Source organism: Eriocheir sinensis, chromosome 30 (genome assembly GCF_024679095.1).
Source record: "Eriocheir sinensis breed Jianghai 21 chromosome 30, ASM2467909v1, whole genome shotgun sequence".
NCBI lineage: Eukaryota > Metazoa > Arthropoda > Malacostraca > Decapoda > Varunidae > Eriocheir > Eriocheir sinensis.
This window is the reverse complement of record NC_066538.1, coordinates 9,126,524-9,147,327: the sequence shown is the minus strand read 5'-3', so window position 1 is coordinate 9,147,327 and position 20,804 is coordinate 9,126,524. Positions and strand designations below refer to the sequence as shown.

At 45.2% G+C, this 20,804-nt stretch overlaps 1 long non-coding RNA gene across 1 annotated transcript; it reads right to left on the bottom strand.

The window, feature by feature from the left end:
- Window positions 1-204: 204 nt before the first annotated feature.
- On the bottom strand, window positions 205-1,748 carry LOC127005564 (uncharacterized). Its single transcript, XR_007758719.1, has 4 exons — window positions 1,388-1,748; window positions 986-1,207; window positions 580-810; window positions 205-425 (listed from the first exon to the last, which is right to left on the bottom strand). It is a non-coding gene; the product is annotated as an uncharacterized LOC127005564 (long non-coding RNA).
- Between the last annotated feature and the right edge of the window lie 19,056 nt (window positions 1,749-20,804).

Below are 20,804 nucleotides of genomic sequence, written 5' to 3'. Positions count from 1 at the left end.
CCATTGTGTCTTTTTAGTTTCATGGTGCTACCTCCACATGTATTACTAGTTGTATAGTCACATTATGTACTGCCTGGGGGTTGGGATGGCATATTCTTCCCTTCTCCTTTGTTGTTTATTTGCAACAATAAACTATCAATCAATCAATCATTCATTTTTTCTCATGCTAGAATATATTTTTGAACAACATAAAAACATGACATGTCTTTTAGTTTTCTTTACTAAAATGCAGAAAACGAGAAAGCACAAGAGGCGTCGCAGCGTCAGTCCTTACATCCCCACACAACGTGACGGTGGCGATGGCGGTGACGGGGTAGCCTACCAGTGTCGCTGCTCCAGCTGGTCTAAAGCGTCGTAGATTTCTTCCTCTGCAGGAGCCACTACTATAGGGGCAGTCTCGTGGGCGAAGAGCCTGCGTTGGGAGTCTGAATGGGGGTAGGGGAGGAGGAGGACAACAGCGAGGATGAATATTCAGACATTAAGTACAGCAAGTCTCCAGCCAAAAGAAACCATGGGCAGCAAATACTGACACAAAACAACACCTGTCAACCATTAGTACCATCAGCATCTGTCACTCACCGGTCACATGCGGGGAGCAATTCAGGAACCTGTCTAATGGTAGGTCCATGAGATGGCTACAGGGCTGAGTGTCGTTGGCACGGTCAGGGTTGTACAGCAGCCCCGCGGAACACTTCTTGAACGACTGCTCGCCCCGGACACACTCGTAGTAGGAGTCACAGCGGTTCGGGGCGAGGATGGTTGTCGGATAGATGACCTCTCTTGAACACGTCGGTAATTCGGGCAGGAGATCTGGAGTATGTGTGTGTGTATGTGTGTGTGTGTGTGTGTGTGTGTGCCAAAGATCTAAAATAAGTATATATGCAAACACTCACCGACGAAGCCGAACCCAAAACAACAACCGCAACAATATCAACAATTATAATCAATATTCTATTTCATAACGCGCCAAATACTCGTGACTCACTTTTGAAACGGTCTCTATCGCACATCATGAGAGTACTGAAACCAATGCTGGAGGGCGGGTCACAGGGCTCGGTGTCGTTAGCACGGGCGGGGTTATACATCAGCCCCGCGGGACACTCCATGGACCTCACTGCTCCCTCGACACACTTGCGGTAGGTCTCACAGCGGTTAGCGTTGGGGAAGGTTGTCACGCCCTCTACGGGACACGGTGGTGGACCGAACCCTGGTGTGTGTGTGTGTGTGTGTGTGTGTGTGTGTGTGTGTGTGTGTGTGTGTGTGTGTGTTTCAAGGATCAACTTTAAACATGCAGACACTCATAGATGAGGATAAAGGCAGCAGTATATATGAATAACAGCAATACCAACAACAGTGCCATTAGCCCAGTCGCCTTCCATGTACTCACGAAGAGCATCCGTCCGGCAGTCGTCGCTATATGCCAGCTCGGTGGTATGCACGCAGGGCTCGGTGTCCTTTTCACGGTAGCGGTTGTACAGCAGCCCTGCGGGACACTTCTTGACCTCACACTCGCCCCTAACACACTGGTAGTAAATGTCGCAGTGGCCCGCAATGGAGTGGGTCATTACTCGCTCTGCGGAAAATAAGAATGTGTGGGTGTGGGCGTGGGGGGGCCCAAAGATCAAGAATAAAAGCAAACACCTGTCAATCACATGCACAAATAACAAAGGCATCCGCCAGGGGGCGCGTCGCCTCACCCACCATACGACGCCAACCCCAAGGATCCCTCCGATCAAGTCTCCATGTTCTCAATCCCTTTCCCATCTTAGGTATGTAGGCTACTTACCTCCCGGCAGGATCCTTCGACTTTCTAAAGCCGTGAGCTTCACTCAGGATTGTCTCTTACAGATAAAACCCAATGGGCCGGATTGACTTCTGGGTGGCGTGCCTCATGACGCAGAGATTATTTAGGTAACAGGCCTCGAATCATTCTCAAAGAGTAATCATCGTTTTAACAATCCACCCCAAAGATCCGGCGTGGCCCTGCGGAAATACTTGATGCCAAAGGCGGTTAATCGCCTTCAAGTCACTATTTAGTGGCCATGTCTCACAGCTGTAAAGTAAAACAGAGAACAGAAGCGACTTGAAGATCCGCTTTTTTGTCCTTCTGCACAGGTATCGGCAATGACATAATATATATATATATATATATATATATATATAGAGAGAGAGAGAGAGAGAGAGAGAGAGAGAGAGAGAGAGATTCGTGCTGGGCGAGTCCATAACACCGTGGCCCGGTGTGGCGTCGAATTCCGTCCGTCTGTTGGGAAATGTCCCATATTGGAATGCGCATGTGCAAACTCTGCTATTTTGTCCATTTCATTCACTGCACTGTCTTTCAATAGTTTATAGTAAGCTTACATTTGATCTTATGATAGTTTTCATGAAAAAAATGCCAAATTTCAGGCTGCCGTGGAGCCCGTAGCTCAGCTACTTTTTTTTTTTTTTTTTTTTTACGTCGTTGCCTGTTGCGCCGGTTGGCATCTTCCTGGTGGGGCCTGATGGTCGACCTAAGGCTTCTTCCAGGTGGGGCCTGATGGTCGGCCCAGCCCGTTCTGGCGCAGGCGAGTGTTTATAGTGGCGCCATCTTGCATTGGCTCATGCTGCCCCCCGGAACTCGTTCTTGATTCGCTTGGACGGCTTCCTCTAGAGTCCGGGTTGATGGGTGGTCTTCAGGACAGCATGTGGGTAGTTTTAAGCCACTCGGCGGTGACTGAAAAATCCGAGTGGTAGCGTGGGGATTCGAACCCGCGTCGTCCATCACGCGGTGAATGTGAGCCCAGTACGCTACCAGTTCGGCCACCGCCTACCCTTGAAGGGAGAGTATCCCATAAACCTGACCCTAAACCCAAAGAAAACTCTGAAGAGAGAAAGACAATCATAAGATCAAAGGTAAGCTTAGCATAAGCTTTTAAAAGACAGTGCAGTGAATGAAATGGACAAAACAGAATAGCCCACGCATGCGCAGTTCAATTTCGGACATTTCCCGACAGACGGTCGGAATGCCACGCCACACCAGGCCAGTCCGCCGTAAGACTTTGTGACGTGACCAAAATACGTGAAATTTTCCAAAATTTCGATGGTTTCGTCATACACATAATCAAACTATAGCAACTGTTTCAGCTAGTCAGCCTCCAAACACCTGCCTTAGCCTTGGCCAAGCAGACCTGTGATCCCAGTGGCTTCGCCTCCTCAAGCAGTGTCTCAAGAACCATCGAGCCTCAAGCGACTCGGTGTCAGGGCTGGCCGACCTTCTAAGGACGGGAAACCACCTTATTTAACTAGTTCACTAATCGAGACGGAGTAGGTACGCGCGATTTAGTGCTTCATGGCGAGTACTGGGGCTGGTTCATTGGGAGGTGGCGTGCGGGCCCGCTATTTAGCCGCCTTCAGTCTCTCTCTCTCTCTCTCTCTCTCTCTCTCTCTCTCTCCAGCCAGTACATCGCGCCATTCCCCGCTTTCGAGTTTGTAAGCCCCGTTCACACTGTGCCGACTCTGGGCAAAGACAACCCAGCGACTACTACATTTGACAAGTCGGGTCCTACGCTCCCAGAATTTTTTGACGTCTTGGTGTCGGCTACCATGATTGCCGACTGTCTGGGACATTCGGCCAACTAGTTGGCAGAATGTCTGCGGCATGCTGCCAACTAGTCTCAAGACAAGTCTCAACGGTCAATTTTTGAAATGGCGCCATGTCTATGACAACCACGAATCTGCCGACCGATTGGCCGACAGTCTTGACGACAATCTTCCAGATTGTCTGTCAACTGGTTGGCCGACTAGCTGGCCGACAGTTGCCAAGATTTGGCCAACGGTCTTCCTGACCGTCTTCGCGACTGTCTTGGCGGTAGCCTTGCCGTTCCTTAAAATACGGAGTCGCTCTGTATTCGAGAATGAAATGTATCGTTCCGATTGGACCGCTGAAAACAAACACAGGGGAGCTAGTAGAAAATTACGAAAATATGAGCACATTGTTGAACGACTACTTCCTTTCAGTATTCACACAGGAGGATCGAACGACTATACCGGAAAGGGTTCAGGTGTACGAGGGAGGGGATGGCGATAAATTGAGGGATATAATCATCACCAGGCAAGTAGTTCAGGATGATATAGATAAGCTTAAGAAGAACAAGTCGCCAGGTCCTGACGGGATATTTCCGAGGATATTACAGGAATTAGGTAATGTACTCAGTGACCCACTAACCGACATCTTTAAGATGTCGGTAAATACTGGCTATGTGCCGAACCTATGGAAAGTAGCTAATGTGACGCCGATTTTCAAAAAGGGGGACCGGTCAGTTGCTTCAAACTATCGCCCAATTAGCTTAACATCGGTTATAGGAAAGATGCTTGAGTCCATAATAGCCACGAACATTCGGGAGCATCTAGAGAAACATAGCTTAATTCACGACTCACAGCATGGGTTCACGAAAGGTAGGTCATGCCTCACCAATCTCTTGTCCTTCTACAATAAAGTATTTGAGCTGGTAGACAGAGATGAAAATTATGATGTAATCTATCTTCATTTTAGTAAAGCGTTTGACAAAGTTCCCCATCAACGACTGTTGCCTAAATTACAGGCTCACGGAGTAGAGGGTAAAGTTTTGAACTGGGTCAAGGCGTGGCTTAGCAATAGGAAGCAAAGAGTGCAAATCAATAGTAAAAGATCTGACTGGGGATGTGTTACGAGTGGGGTCCCACAAGGTTCGGTATTAGGTCCACTTTTGTTTATTATTTATATCAGTGACTTAGATACAGGAATTAGTAGTGATGTCAGTAAGTTTGCAGATGATACCAAGATCGGTAGAGTAATTGAGTCGGATCAGGACGCTAGTATTCTCCAGGATGAACTAAACAGATTGTATGACTGGGCGGATAAATGGCAGATGGAGTTCAATGTAGGAAAGTGCAGTATTCTGAGTGTAGGTAGGAGCAACCCTTCACATAACTATTGCTTAAATGACACTCTCATAAGCAGGTCTGGGTGCGAGAGGGATGTAGGGGTCTTAGTGAGCTCTGATCTCCGTCCAAGGGGACAATGCATTCAAGCTAGAAATCGAGCAAATAGGGTACTGGGATTTATTTAAAAAAGCGTAAGCAACAGAAGCGCCGAAGTCTTTCTCAAACTATATTTAGCATTAGTTAGACCTCATCTTGACTATGCGGTTCAGTTCTGGTCACCTTACTATAGAATGGATATCAAAAATTTAGAATCGGTGCAGAAGAGGATGACTAAGATGATTCAGGGGTTGAGAAACGTGCCATACGAGGAAAGACTCAAACAGTTAAACTTGCATTCTCTAGAAAGGCGAAGGGTGCGTGGAGACATGATCGAGGTTTATAAATGGATGAAGGGCTTTAATAAGGAAGATATTCATAAGGTTTTGTTGGTAAGAGAACCGGGTAGGACACGAGTAATGGGTTTAAACTGGATAAATTCAGATTCAACAGGGACATAGGCAAAAATTGGTTTACTAACAGGGTTGTGGATGAATGGAATAGGCTTAGCAGTCATGTGGTGAGTGCCAATACGATTGTCACATTAAAAAATAGATTAGATAAATTCATGGACAGCGATAATAGGTGGGGTTAGATACACGGGAGCTACACGGGAGCTTAGGTTCAGAGGAGCTGCCTCGTGCAGGCCTACCGGCCTCTTGCAGACTCCTATGTTCTTATGTTCTTATGTTCTTATGTTTTGAACCAATATGGAACAGCATTGTTCCGTACGGTATTTTGTTGTCTGAATGGTCAAACTGATAAAATTCAATATCTTAAAATTGTAGTGAGCGCATTTTTCGGTTAATCACAAAACCATCCAGTAAAATTTGTCAAAGGTTCGTCCTAAAATACGTGTAAAATACGCGACGTAACGTCCCTCCCCCCTCCCTCTTGCCTCTACCAGCAGCGTGCAGCGGCTGTCACTCATTGCATGCTCGAGAAATTTTAGGGTTGCCATCCGTTCCTTTAAATATGGATCCATTCCGTATTGGAGAGTGAGATGCTGCATTCCACATTTTTCTGACCTCAGGGTGGCAACCCTAGTTGTGCCTGTGATTGCAAAATAAATGTATAAATTTCTTGATGGTGGCAGTGTTAGCCAATATTTCTGAGCCGACAGTCGTCACGAACGTCCTTCATTAGGCGAAGACTGTCGTCACGACAGTCCCTCATCATTCTTAAATAGTCGGCACAGACGACTGTGCCGACAGGAAACGGTAAAAATATGAAAAATGGCCCCGACAGTCGTCACGACTGTCTCAAGACAAGCCAAGACTGTTGACGACAATCGTCATGACTGCCCCAGACCTCCCTCAGACCTCAACGCATGGCAAAATCTACAAGCGTAAGAATATACCGGGAGCCATCGCTGGCTCGGGGCTCTATTGGCCCCACCAAATCTACCGCTACTCTTTCAAAGGGAGAATCGATAATGGGCAGTTGCTGTAAGGGGCAGGCTTTACCCTACCCCATCTATAGTCTTTGACACACATTGCACGACCTCACGTATCTAGCTACCTCCTGGCCTATCCCTGGCCAATAAAAATGTGCTTGTACGCGAGCGAGTCTTGGTTCTTCCCATATGACCGCCTAGAGTAGTACTGTGACCCAACTTGAGAACAGCCCTCTGTATCTCGCAAGCAATAACTAACTGCAATTTCTTTTTCACCCGAGGGAGAGATAATCTGCCTATAACCGCTTCACGCTGCTAGATAAAACTGACGCGGTTTTCGTTCAGCTGTATGACACTGTTTTCCTGCAAACGTTTGCGTACGCCGTGCAGGGTGTCGTCTCTCCACCTCCTTCCTTACGTCCTCGCTGTTAGTTAGATCTCCGAGAAATGTAACCATGAGAGGCCCAACAGTAATCTTACGCTCTTACGCTCTACGCTCAGTCAAAATGGCGGGGACTCCCGCGGTAATTTTCCACAGGCCACCCCTGAATAATGAAATCATGACACATTTTTTTTTTTTTTTTACGTTGTTGCCTATTGCGCCGGTAGGCATTCTTCCCGGTGGGGCCTGATGATCGGCCCAAGGCTTCTTCCAGGTGGGGCGTGATGGTCGGCCCAGCCCGTTCTGGCGCAGGCGAATGTTTATAGTGGCGCCATCTTGCATTGGCTCATGCTGCCCCCGGAACTCGTTCTTGATTCGCTTGGACGGCTTCCTCAGAGTCCGGGTTGATGGGTGGTCTTCAGGACAGCATGTGGGTAATTTTGCCACTCGGCGGTGACTGAAAAATCCGAGTGGTAGCGTGAGGATTCGAGCCCGCGTCGCCCATCACGCGGCGAATGTGGGTCCAGTACGCTACCAGCTTGGCCACCGCCTCACCCAAACTACTACATATCACTCTCTGCCCTGTAACTTGGTGTGTCACATACCGCAGCATAACTTTCCTGCTATTTACTTACACTATGAGTTGCCTTATTTTGCCTCGTTTTGCTTTTTATCATATGTGCCTCCGCTTCATAGTTGTGCCTGCTGAGCTTAATATCTTCATGACCCTGACACCAAGGTCAGAGCTAGAAATCATACCGTGTCCTACATCCCTTTTTCACCTCCAGGCTCGGCTATCTCCAGGACCACCAAGTTATTGCATTCCATTTAAAACAACTCATGTGTTACCTTCTTGATGTCCTCCTTCATGTATTTCAGCATGTTTTATGATGCTTTGCTCTTATATTGATGTGCCTTGCAACATTTTTATACAGTTTATTGTATATAACGCACCATTGTTGGTTTTGCCTGTTATAAATCGGGTCATGTTCAGTGAACAAGCTTTGAGTGTCTCCCATTGTTTATTTCAGTTGTAATGCTTAGAAGCTTTTGTTCTCTGCCCTGTCAAACAGTATGCTACTTGCCATTACATGGCACTTGTACAGTTAGTATGATATTTTTACTCAGCTAAGAGCATGTTGCAAAAAGGTAAAGGTACGGTTGGGGCATACGCTGTAGCAGCGTGTAGCCTCGGTGCGTATCTCTGCAACATTGGGCCTTGAGCCTGTGGTGTTAGGGAACCCATTACCCTGGGACACAGGACCAGTGTAGCGACATCCAATTACCCACAGTTGCAAGGCATTATAGTGAAACTAGCATGCATGGGGTAGCACAGCAGCCCATTTAAGCACTAGATATGTTGCTACACACACACACACACACACACACACACACACACACACATATCATATCTATGTATCTATATCTATCTATCTATCTATCTATCTATCTATATCTATCTATCCTCTATCTATCTATATATATATATATATATATATATATATATATATATATATATATATATATATATATATATATATATATATATATGTATATATATACATATATATATATATATATATATATATATATATATATATATATATATATATATATATATATATATACGTATATATGTATGTGTATGTGTATATGTATGTATATATATATATATATATATATATGTATGTGTATATACATATATATATATATATATATATATATATATATATATATATATATATATATATATATATATATATATATATATATATATATATATATATATATATATATATATATATGTATATACATATATATATATATATATATATATATATATATATATATATATATATATATATATATATATATATATATATATTTTCACAAATTGAAATTAAAAGTGTGAATATTACCAATAATAAAACATAAGAACAAATACATTTCTTTACCCCGTTGTTAAATCATTTTACAATAATAGAAAAACAAGTAAAGGCTGGATGAGTGCTGTGGGTACTTCAAAAAATGGTAAAGCTACCCCTGAAAAGTGACGTTTTGGTGGACCCCAATAGATGGCGCTTCTTGCGCACGCCTGAGGAATTTCTACATACCACTGTCTCTTTGGTATATGGTCTATTTGAACGTTACTGTAATTCGATCATGTTACATCTACGAATACACTACGTAATGGTTTTACGTCATGCTCACGTATTTATAACATCGTGAAATATAAGCGCTGCATTTGATGCTTGAAAAGTTGAAAACGTTGTATATACGTAGTGAATAAGTATTATAGGTTAGTTCAAGATATGTGAACAAAACGTTAATATGACATTAACTCTCTCTCTCTCTCTCTCTCTCCCAGCAAATACACTACAAATATAAGCTTAAATTTTGATAAGGTATCATTTTGGAAACGTTGGGAAAGTTTGTAGTATATCATATATGCTGAATAATGCTGTTCCATCATGCAGGTGGTTGATGTGAAATGTCATCAGGAGACACATTGAGTCATTATATAAACCACTCCACCCTTTATGTCTTCTTATTTTGACTTGTAGCTATCGCCTTATACCGCTTCGTAAATCCTCCTATTCTTGGTCCTCCCTCTGCTTATTTACACACACTGCTTATTATTAGCTGTCTCTTCTCACTACAATACACTTTCGCAATATAATTTTCAGTTTTGTTATTTGAATTTGATTGTCAACCCGTTAGAAAAGCGGACGTTGACATCGTCATCATCACATCATCAGATTAGTTTGAAAACAGCTGACTCAGCTTGACGGGATTCTGGAGGCTGTGATCCACAGCCATAGTCTATGCCACAGCCTAACTAGCCCTATAAAACAAAGAAGAAGAAGAAGAAGGTAAAGTTGGGGGGCATACGCTGTGCAGTGCGGGCCTCGGTGTTCATATCCGTGATATCGGCCCTTGAGCCTGTGGTGGGAGGGAGCCCATCGCTCGGACACAGGGCCAGTGTGACATCCGGGTTACCACAGTTTACCTTCTCCAGGTTTCCCAGGTATCCATTTATCCACCAGCCCGAAAGGGAGAATGAACAGCTGGGTGGGCTGCACGCCGACTGCCCGGGCTGGGGTCGAATCCGGGCCTGCGGAGTAGTAGCCAGGCACGCTGACCACGGAGGCTCGGTAATATTCTAGTGTAAAAGCACATAAAAAAGTAAAATTGACCGAAATGTTATCAGGCAATGAGTATGGGTCAAGGTGAAGGAAGTTTGGGATGTGCTGGACAGCTAAATGAGAAGACCAGAGAGAATTTGGGCGTGAGTTGATGGAAAGCTGTACTGATATTAGTTCTGCTACTCAGCTCTACATGGGATTTATTTATTTTATTGCCATTCCCCGGTTTTGGTGTTGTTCGTCCATCTCATTTTCTTTGAGGGGGGCATATGGGTGTTTAGATAAATTATTTGTGGTGCACGTGATTAATAGTAACCATTATTACCATGGCAATCTTGACTCTGCCAATTGACTGAATGGCCGCCATGCCATGTAGGCTGTTCAAAGCGAAATATAGTTAGGGTCAGGTTAGTTAAGTTTGATCTTTATACATGTGGTACGTGGTCTTTGCACTGTTCGGCAGCGATGAAGTGATGAGTTACGGATTTACGTCGCCTATGGCAACGTAGACCTGTGGGTTACCGCATTTGCTTAGCAAAACCATTTGGACAAGTTACAGTTTCACCCAACCAACGATTTTCTTATGTGGTTCTATGTTTTTCTGGTGATAAATGTAGTGAATTGCATGATTTTGTACTTCATTTCCGTCGCAAATGAATAATAATCAATATTACAATGTCAAACATATATTTATAAAAGGTAGATTAGGTTAGGTTCGTTAGGTAGGTAGGTTAGTTTAGGTTAGATCAGATTAGGATAAATTTAGTTTAATTAGATTTGCTATGTTGATTATTTACAGGAAATATGCGTGATAGGCTTTGTACTACACCGTTGTTGTCAGTGGCAGCAGAGAAGATTTGGTGAGCCACGGTTTAAGTTGCCTGTGGAGGATAAGGTTCCCTACACACATTTCATTGCTGATTTCACATTTGAGTTTTACCTCTATACTCTCCTATGCTTTTCAGGTTATATATATATATATATATATATATATATATATATATATATATATATATATATATATATATATATATATATATATATATATATATATATATATATATATATATATATATATATATATATATATATTTATTTTTTTTTTACAGCAAAGGAGACAGCCTTAAGGCACAAAAAGTGTGCAAACATTAATAAAAAATAAAAAAAAGCCTGCTACTGCTGCTGCCTAAAAGAATCCAAAGAGGGCCTGAAAGATAAGTCAGTTTCTGGAGGAGAGGTGTCCTGATACCACCTCCTCTTGAAAGAGTTCAAGTCGTAGGCAGGAGGAAATTAGCAGATGAAGCTGGGGTTGAAGATTGTTCCAGAGTTACTCAGCGTGAGGGATGAAAGAGTGAAGATGCTGGTTAACTCTGTGCATAAGGGGTTTGGACAGTATAGGGATGAGCATGAGTAGAAAGTCGAGTGCAGCGGGGCCAGCAGGGAGGGGGAGGCATGTGCAGTTAGGGGCAAGTTCAGAAGAGCAGTCAGCGGAAATATCGATAGAAGATAGAAAGAGAGGCAACATTGCGGCGGAATTTAAGAGGTAGAAGACTATCAGTATGAGGAGGAGAGCTGATGAGACGAAGAGCCTTTGCCCACTCTGTCCAGAAGAGCTGTGTGAGTGGAGCCCCCCCACACATGAGATGGCATACTCCATACGAGTGGCGGACAAGGTCTCCCCTGTGGCGCGGGGCGGACAGCAACTGTGCAGGGGGAGAAGAACTGGCGGAGACGGTACAGAACGCCCAGCCTCGAGGAAGCTGATTTAGTAAGAGATGAGACATGAAGTTTCCAGTTGAGATTTTTGAGTTAAGGATAGACTGAGGATTGCTTTGAGTGTTGAGGAAGGAAAGATAGCTGGGTGTTGCTCAAAGAATAGGGATAGTTGTTTGGAAGATTGTGTCAAATGAGTGGATAGGGTGGAGAAACTGTAAGTTTTGAGGCGTTGAAGGACACCAGGTTCTTCTTGCTGCCCAATCGGAAATAATAGTAAGGTCTGGAGGCTGCGTTCTGCAAGCCTCCAGCCTGAGTCGTTAAGTTCCTGAAGGGTGGGTCTTCTATTAAAAAGAAGTTTGAATAATGCAGAGTGGAATCATCGGCGTAGAAACGGATATAGGGACAGTTCGTTTTTGGAAAGAAGATCATCAATGAACAGGCCAGAAAAAGAGTGGGAGATAGGACAGAATTCCCTGTGGGGACAATTCATCACTGTTAATAGATTTAGAAGAACAGTGACCGTCTACCACGGCAGAAATAGAACGGTCAGAAATGAAACTGGACATAAAGATACAGAGAGAAGGATAGAAACCGTAGGAGGGTAGTTTGGAAAGCAAAGATTTGTGCCAAACCCTATCAAAAGCTTTTAATATGTCCAGCGCAATAGCAAAATTTTTCACCGAAACGGCTAAGAGATGATGACCAAGAGTCAGTTAAGAAGGTTAGAGATCACCAGTAGAACGGCCTTCCCTTGCGGAACCCATACTGGCGATCAGATAGAAGGTCAGAAGTGGAAAGGTGCTTGAATCTGGTTAAGGATTGATTCAAAGCTTTAGATAGACAAGAAAGTAGCTAATAGGACGGTAGTTTGAGGGATTGGAGCGGTCACCCTTCTTAGGTACAGGCTGTATGAAGGCATACTTCCAGCAAGAAGGAAAGGTAGATGTTGACAGGCAGAGGAAAGAGTTTGACCTGCCTGAGGCAGGGTGACAGCACGGAGGCACAGTTTTTAAGGACAATAGGAGGCACTCCATCAGGTCCATAAGCCTTCTGAGGATTGGAGGCCAGAGAGGCATAGAAAACATCATTTTGAAGAATCTTTTATAACAGGCATAAAGGAGTCAGAGGGGATGAGTAGGAGGAATATGCCCAGAATCGTCCAGAGTGGAGTTTTTAGAAAAGCTTGAGAGAAGAGTTCAGCCTTAGAGATAGATGAGACGGCAGTGTTGCTGTCAGGACTGAGGAGTGGAGGGAAAGATGAAGAAGTGAAGTTGGAGGAGATGCTTTTGGCCAGATGCCAGAAGTCACGGGAAGAGTTAGAGAAAGCAAGGCTTTTGACATTTTCTATTAATGAAAGAATTTTTGGTTAGTCGGAGAATAGATTTGGCACGATTTCGGGCAGAAATGTAAAGTCTATAATTAGCATTAGTTTGAAGGCTCTGGTATCTTTGTGAGCTACCTCTATCATTGACAGCACGAGAACAAGTGTGATTAAAACCAAGGCTTTTTAGCGTGAGGAGTAGAGAGAAGAACGAGAATGTATGCTCATTCCAGAGAATCACCTCTGTGATGCGCTGAGCACACACAGAGGGTCTCTATCCTGGAAGCAATAATCATTCCACGGAATGGAAAAGTACATCTCAGGTCGTCCCACCGAGCTGAAGCAAAATGCCAGAAGCATCGCCTTCGGTGGGTCCAGAGGATGTACAGGAGCGATAGGACAGGATGCAGAAATAAGATTGTGATCGGAGGAGCCCAACGGAGAGAACAGTTTGACAGAATAAGCAGAAGGGTTTCTGTGGAGGTAAGGAAGAGGTCTAGAATGTTACTGATCTCCAAGACGGTCAGGAATACGTGTAGGGTGCTGACCAACTGCTCTAGGTCGTTGAGGATAGCAAAGTTGTAGGCTTGTTCACCAGGATGGTCAGTGAAAGAGGATGAAAGCCAAAGCTGGTAGGAACATTGAAACTCCTAGGATGGAGATTTCAGCGAAGGGAGAGGTCAAGATGTGCTCCACTTTAGAATTCAAATAGTCAAAGAATTTTACATAGTTGGTAGAGTTAGTGAGAGATAAACAGCACAGATGTATTTAGTAATAGAATGACAGTGAAGTCTTTAACCAGATGGTGGAAAATTCAGAAGAGTCAAGGTCGTGGGCACGAGAGCAGTGATGTCGTTGCGCACGTAGGCGCAACATCCAGCTTTGGATTGAAATTTAGGATAGAGATAGTAGGAGGAACAGAGCAGAGATTGCTGTCAGTAGCCCTCAGAAACCTGTGTTTCGGGTAAGGAAGAGAAGGTGAGGCTTAGAGGAGGAGAGATGATGTTCCACAGAATGAAAAATTAGAGCGAAGATCAAGAATGTTGCAGAAATTGAGAAGAAAGAGGTTCGAGGAGTTATCAAGACACCCTCGGGTCGGCAGCCAGAAGGGAGTCCTCCTGGGGAATTTAGGTCCTCTCCAGGCGGGGACCTGAGGCATTGCTTAATTGAGCCATTTTGAAATTTTAATTTTGGAAAAGGTGTATATGTTATGTGAATGTAGTGTGGTGGATAAAGAGAGGATCTGTCTTAGAGAGCATGAACTACTCTCCGGTGTTGGTGAGACAATAGGAAACGGTTAGTGAGGACATGAAGGGTCTTTGAGGGCTTCAGCCCTCTCACCTCCCATATATATACTCTCACTGGAGTGGCTTGCGCCTGTTCGGTAGGTGTCTTCCTACCTACCCAGCCGATGCAGATCAATGCCATAGAGAAGCAATCCCACGAATTTCAAAGGAGCAGATGTCAGAGCCAATCAGATTATGATGTCACCATACAGAGATACAATGGTCCTAAGAAACCCAAATGCCTGAGAGTGCTGCTGTTAGCACAGTTCTCCCACTCAAGTTACTTGCACAACAGGCTACTCTAAACAAAGAGCGGACGAAACTGACTTCGCCTTCTTTCAGGATGTTCAGAAACAGAATTGTCCCGAGTACAATGGCTACAACACAGCTCTTATACGCAATCAAGGCCAGACAGAACAACCTAAGACTAAGACGGCATACCTACCTTTGATTGATCTTGTGCCATCCCACCCATATACAATAATGACAGCAATGGTGGAAACTCAAAGGATGACACACAATGCTGACCAAAATTTTGTGTTATTTACCTGTGACTTACAACTGTATAAAGTTGCATTGCATGTGAAGTGGGCTTACCCAGAAAAATTTTCAGATGTCATCCCACGCTTGGGTGGCATGCACTTTTTGATGAGTTTCATAGGCTGCATCGGGACTCTGATGGAAAACAGTGGACTAGAGGAAGTTCTGAGTGATGTCTTTGGAGGAGTCGCAAAAATGTTGACTGGAAATAAATTTCGCAGAACGTCTGAGCATTGAGAATGATGGCTGGAGGAAGTTCTTCGAGGAGTAATTGATTGCAATACACTTGAGTCAAAGAAAGATTTGATGGAGGTCTGAGAACATAGCCGAAAGGAGTAAGACTGCCAAAACTGTGGGTGGACATGTTGATCAAACCAGTGTTCCTTATCATGAGGTTTATTCGCGCAGAGCGGGAGGCTGAGTGGCTGTTGTATCTTGGAGGCATGCAAACAAATGCTTCCCTATTTTTGTTGCTGGCCATGTGCATTATGCAAGGTATGGGTTGTGCTACCTAAGGGCAATGGAAGCCCTCCCAGAAGAGGTACTACCCGGTCCGGTTCATGAAAGGGGAGCATGTGATGAGGCACCAGCGCGGGCTGTGGAATGGCCTATGGAGTGATATGTTTATAGAAACTACTATGAGATATGGTCATGCCTCAAATGGCATCATATAGGAATAACATTGAAGCCGGATACGCCTCAAGGTCTGGGCATTGAGTCTTCATACATGTAGTACTGTGGAGGCTGCTCTGGACGAAATGCTTGGAGAGTCTGGAGACCAAGGAAGTGAACATAAGGAAGAAAAGAAGGCACGGATAGAGAATGACAAGAAGGACCGAGAAGCCATAAGGAGTGAAGCTCCAAAATGTATCGATCCACTTGATCCCGAGAAACATCCACAGGATCTGGTGAATATTGCAAATGGTCTACATGGAACCCCGGAAGTGAATGTGCAGGAAGTTGTGCAGAAAGGATCGAACAGATGCGAATTTGGACAGAACTTACCTGATGGCTTACATGAAACAATTCACAAGACCGTGACTACCATGGTGGCTAAGCAAAGAAAACATGTGAGTGTGGGAGGTAGTAAAGTATACGACATGAATGTTATCTACGCCAGGGTCATAGGCCAACAGTCTAGCGGACGGATGTTGACATATAAAGATGTCCTATCCTACGAATTGGCACCAGTACCAACGTCTATGTTTGACCCCACAGGAGAAATGAGAGCTGCAACATCAAAGTCTTCCTAAAGCGACAGCTTCTGGTTGAGGTAGGTATCTGCTCGGACAACAGCAAGTGGCACTTCAGTAATTGTGGATTGATGGTTCAGCCCTACTCTGGGTGATTCCTTGGCCTGCAGAGGGCACCACTACAGACTACGTAAACAACGTGAAACACGCCATTGCCAAGAGACTAAAAGTTGGAGACGTCCACCAGTGTTCGATCGGTACTACGATTACAGTACTAAGAGTGTCACCAGAAGTGCTAGGGCCACTGGAGTTAGCTGAGTCCACGAGCTGCAGTTGAACACCAAGTTACCAATTTCAAAAGACTGTAAAGTTGACGGTGACCGAAAACAAGAAGCAGTTGATAAACCTGATTGTCAAACTTTTGATTGAAGACAAGTCGTTCCATAAATACACCCAAAGCCACAAGCTGATAGTGTTTAGAGTGACGCTGCCCCATTTGATATCAGCCATGGTGGTGTAGTGATCAGGAGGGCAGACCTTTCAACTAGTCATGAGGAAGCGGACAATATCATTGTCCAACAGGTGATACTGTCTGCTCGAAATAATGAAGAGAGGATATAATCAGATATCCGATGACACTGACGTTTTCATTCTCTTTACTTCATTATTATCACGCTGGAAGCATGAAAATCGCATCACCATGGAATCACCAATTATGGAACGAACAGTCATTGACATTGAAAACAGTAGAGAAGCATGTGTCTTTTTTGTGAATGAACTTCTACCAGCCCATGCTCTTACTGGTGTGATACGGTAGCATGCAGCAAAGGCAGCAAAGCTGCTGTTGGCTACGATATCCCCTGTTGCTGAGCAAATACAGCCACTCGAGAGCAGATAAAACTAGGGATTAACAGAGTGAGTAAAGGATCCAAGGGCAGAAAGAGAGCTAATATAATAACTAAAAATCATAAAAGAGTCCACAGGAAGGGTAAAATAATCTGTAAAGAGAGGACTATTGCAGACAGCTCTGCAGTAAATACAGAAGCAACAGAAGAAAGACTACCTCCCCGACAGAAGGAGGGGAACACAACACCAAAGCCAACTCCAGCATCCAATTTAGAGCCATCAGTAAAGATAGGGATGGAGTCCGAGTGTTCAGTGAAATGCTCTAAAAATAAGGCTCGGGACGCATATGGCGGTAAATCCCTCTTACTATCTATAGTGGGAGAACACACGGATACACCGGGCAACTGCCAGTATCCAACCCTAGGTACTCGATAAGGGCAGATAGGAATGGAAGGGAAAGACAACGGTGTCATGGCAGACGCTACCCGAAACCCAAAAGGTTTAGGGAGACTAGGTCGCTCATCATATGCAGGCGAACGGGAAGCCCGCAAAATTGACACACAAAGAACTGATTCTGGGAGGCGTTGGACGCGTAACCAGCAACGGAATAGAGAGGACTGGCGTCTCAAATCCAGAGGCAGGACGCCAGCATCCACGAGGAGGCTAGGTATCGGTGAAGACCGGAATGCACCAGTAGCCAAGCGGATCCCCGGCGTGATGTAATGAGTCCAACACGCGTAGGTGAGCCTCCTTGGCGGAGGAGTATACCTTGCAGCCATATTCCAACTTGGAAAGGATGAGTGTTCTGTGGAGGAGGAGTAGCGTGTCCCTGTCTGCACCCCAAGAGGTATGAGTTAAAACACGAAGGAGGGACAGGGCTTTCTGACAAGCCGCCTTAACGTAACGTAAATGAGGCACCCAGGTTAGGCGGCTATCAAATAAAAGACCGAGGTAACGAGTCGTCTCTACTCAGGACAGTCGCCTATTACCAAGATATAAGTCAGGGTCCGGATGAACGCCTCGAAGACGACAGAACTGCATAGCTACTGTCTTAGAGGACGAAAATCGAAAGCCGCGCGTATTTACCCAATTGGCGACTCTATTAATAGTCAATTGCAGTTTTCGTTCAATCAACGACATCCTTGCCGCAGAAAACGAAATGGATAAATCTTCTACATATAAGGAGCTATGAACTCCATCAGGCAGGACACCAACGACTCCATTAATAGCCACAGCAAATAGCGTAACACTGAGAATACTTCCCTGTGGTACACCATCCTCAAGTGGACAAACCTCGGAAAGAGTACTCCCCACTCTAACCCGTAAAAGACGACGAGATAAAAACTCCTGAATAAAAACAGGGAGACGGCCACGAAGACCAAACTCAAACAGGTTAAGTAAAATTCCATGACACCAAGCGGTGTCATAGGTCTTCTCCAGATCAAAAAACACGGTCACCTGGTGGTGATTATTGGCAAACGCCTCACAAACTGAGGACTCCAAGGATAAAAGAGCATCCGAAGTGGAGCGCACCTTTCGGAAACCATATTGCATCGAGGTCAATAAATTCCGGCTCTCCAAGTACCACATAAGCCTGACATTCACCATCTTCTCCATCACTTTACAAATGCAGGATGTTAAAGAAATAGGACGATAGTTAGTTGCTTGGAGATTATCTTTCCCAGGCTTCAGAATGGGGAGAATTACAGCCACACTCCACAGAGATGGAAAATCACCGGTACGCCAAATGAAATTGTAAAGATCCAATAAAAATGTAAAACCACAGTCAGACATGTGGCGTAAGAAAGCATAAGGGATGTCGTCTGGACCTGGCGAGGAATCATGACACTGGGATAAAGCCGTCCTCAACTCGGAGAAAATGGGATATTATAAGATTCCCCTCCGGTGGAAGCGAAGTTAACGCCGAGTGATTCCAAATCCCGGCGATGACGAGCCCCTGGTGCAGTAGGATCTTTCCTAGAGACACTGGCAAAGTGCTTGGCGAATAGGTCAGCAACAGTCTTAGGGTCCGCCACCGTTTCCCCTGCATGCGATAACACTGGAGGGGGAGGGGGGAAAACTTCCCAGAGATAATACGAACTCTGTTAAAGACTTCTGTGAGTGTAGTTCTGGTAGTGATGGAAGAGAGATAAGCCTTCAAATGAATTCGTTGAGCCTCCTTGAAAGTGCGTCGTGCTCGAGCACGCGCTCGCCGAAAAGCATCCAAACACTGGGGGTCCCCACGGTGACGACGAAGTCGAGATAATGCAGCACGCTTCTCTTGCACAGCAGTAGTGCAAGCGGCGTTCCACCAGGGAACAGCACGTTTAGGGAACTGGCCAGACGTCTTGGGGACGGATTGAAGGGCTGCAGAATGTAGGGCATCAGTGAAATAGGATGCAGCCTCGTCAGAAGTTCCAAAGTCAGCCAACGGACGAAGAGAGGAGCTAAGTTTCGTAAATCGCTGCCAGTCTGCTTTATCTAGACGCCAGCGAGAAAGGCGTGACTGTGGTACAGAATCAATGCGTTCCAATAAAATTGGAAAGTGGTCACTGCCAAACAAGTCCGGTAAGACCCGCCAACGAAAATCAGGAAGATAATTAGAAGTGCAAAGTGAAAGATCTATAGAGGTAAAAGTACCAGACTGGCTATGAAAATGTGTCACCTCCCCAGAGTTTAAAATGTCTAATCCCTGATCCTCAATAAAAGAAGCAACTAAAAGTCCGCGTGGGTTGGTAGCACCATCATCCCACAACGGATGGCGACCGTTAAAATCCCTTAATAAAAGTAAAGGCGAGGAAAGTTCCTGCACCAGGTCGTCAAGATCGTGTCTGTCAACGGGAACACCAGGAGGGAGATAAAGGCTACATAATGTATAAAATTTACGCAAATAAACCTTAACAGCAACAGACTGCAACGTTGAGTGAAGCTGTAATGGGACATAAGGGATATCACAGCGAACGAATATGGCGGTGCCACCATGGTGGCCCTGTCCAGGATTAGGGGTGCTGTAAACGGCACGATACCCAGGAGGAATAGAGTGAGTGTAGTCTCCGAGCATTGTCTCCTGTAAACAAAGACAAGCAGGAGAAAACCGAGATATCAATGCCCGGAGTTCCTCCCACGAGGCTCGTAGGCCTCTACAATTCCACTGGAGGAGTAGGAAGATGTCGATTTTCGAATGCGCTTCAGGCGAGCCCCTGAAAGAGACTGCCTTTTACCCACCTGATTCGGTACGGTAATACGACGAGAAGAGGAGACTGGGACCCGAGAGAAGCCGGGTCGAGGGCCCTCGAGCTTTCTCCCAACAAAGGAACCTGCGCCCCCTCCGGACGCCGCACTACTAGAGCCAGACCGCACACCACTCCCCGAAGCTACATGCTCGCGGGGAGGATTCCCAATACTATATCCAAGGGATTCCTCAGTTTCCATATCCCGATCAGGAGAACCACTAGAAGCAACAGGAACTGGAACAGAGGGGGTCTCAGCAGGCTCAATATGAGCCTCCGCATCTTCCTCCATAGGCCTATCCTGAGAGACCCCAGAATCAGGTATAGCTACAGTAATCTTAGTTGGCGGAACAGATTCAACTGAATCTGTAGAACCGCGATGTCGCTTTTTCATACCTCTGGCGAACTTCGGCGAAGCAATGTGAGGTGCATGTACATTAACATGCATCACCTGGGACGAGGCCGGAGAAGCCCCATCAGAACCTGGAGGTGACTCGACAGAATCACAGGACAAAAGGGAAAATCTGTTATGGGACGTAATAACATTAGCTTCAAAGGGCCGGGAGGAAATCGTAGAGGACACCTGAGCAGCGGGCTGGGCAGAAGAGCGAGTGCCTAGCGATGAGGTGTACGTCTTTGCTCCAGTACCGGCCTTCTGGCGGTAGAGGAGATCACGGCGCGCACTACCAAGGCTGATAAACTGACTATTTGCAAGTTGCAAAATATCCTGTTCCAGGCGATGTCGTGGGC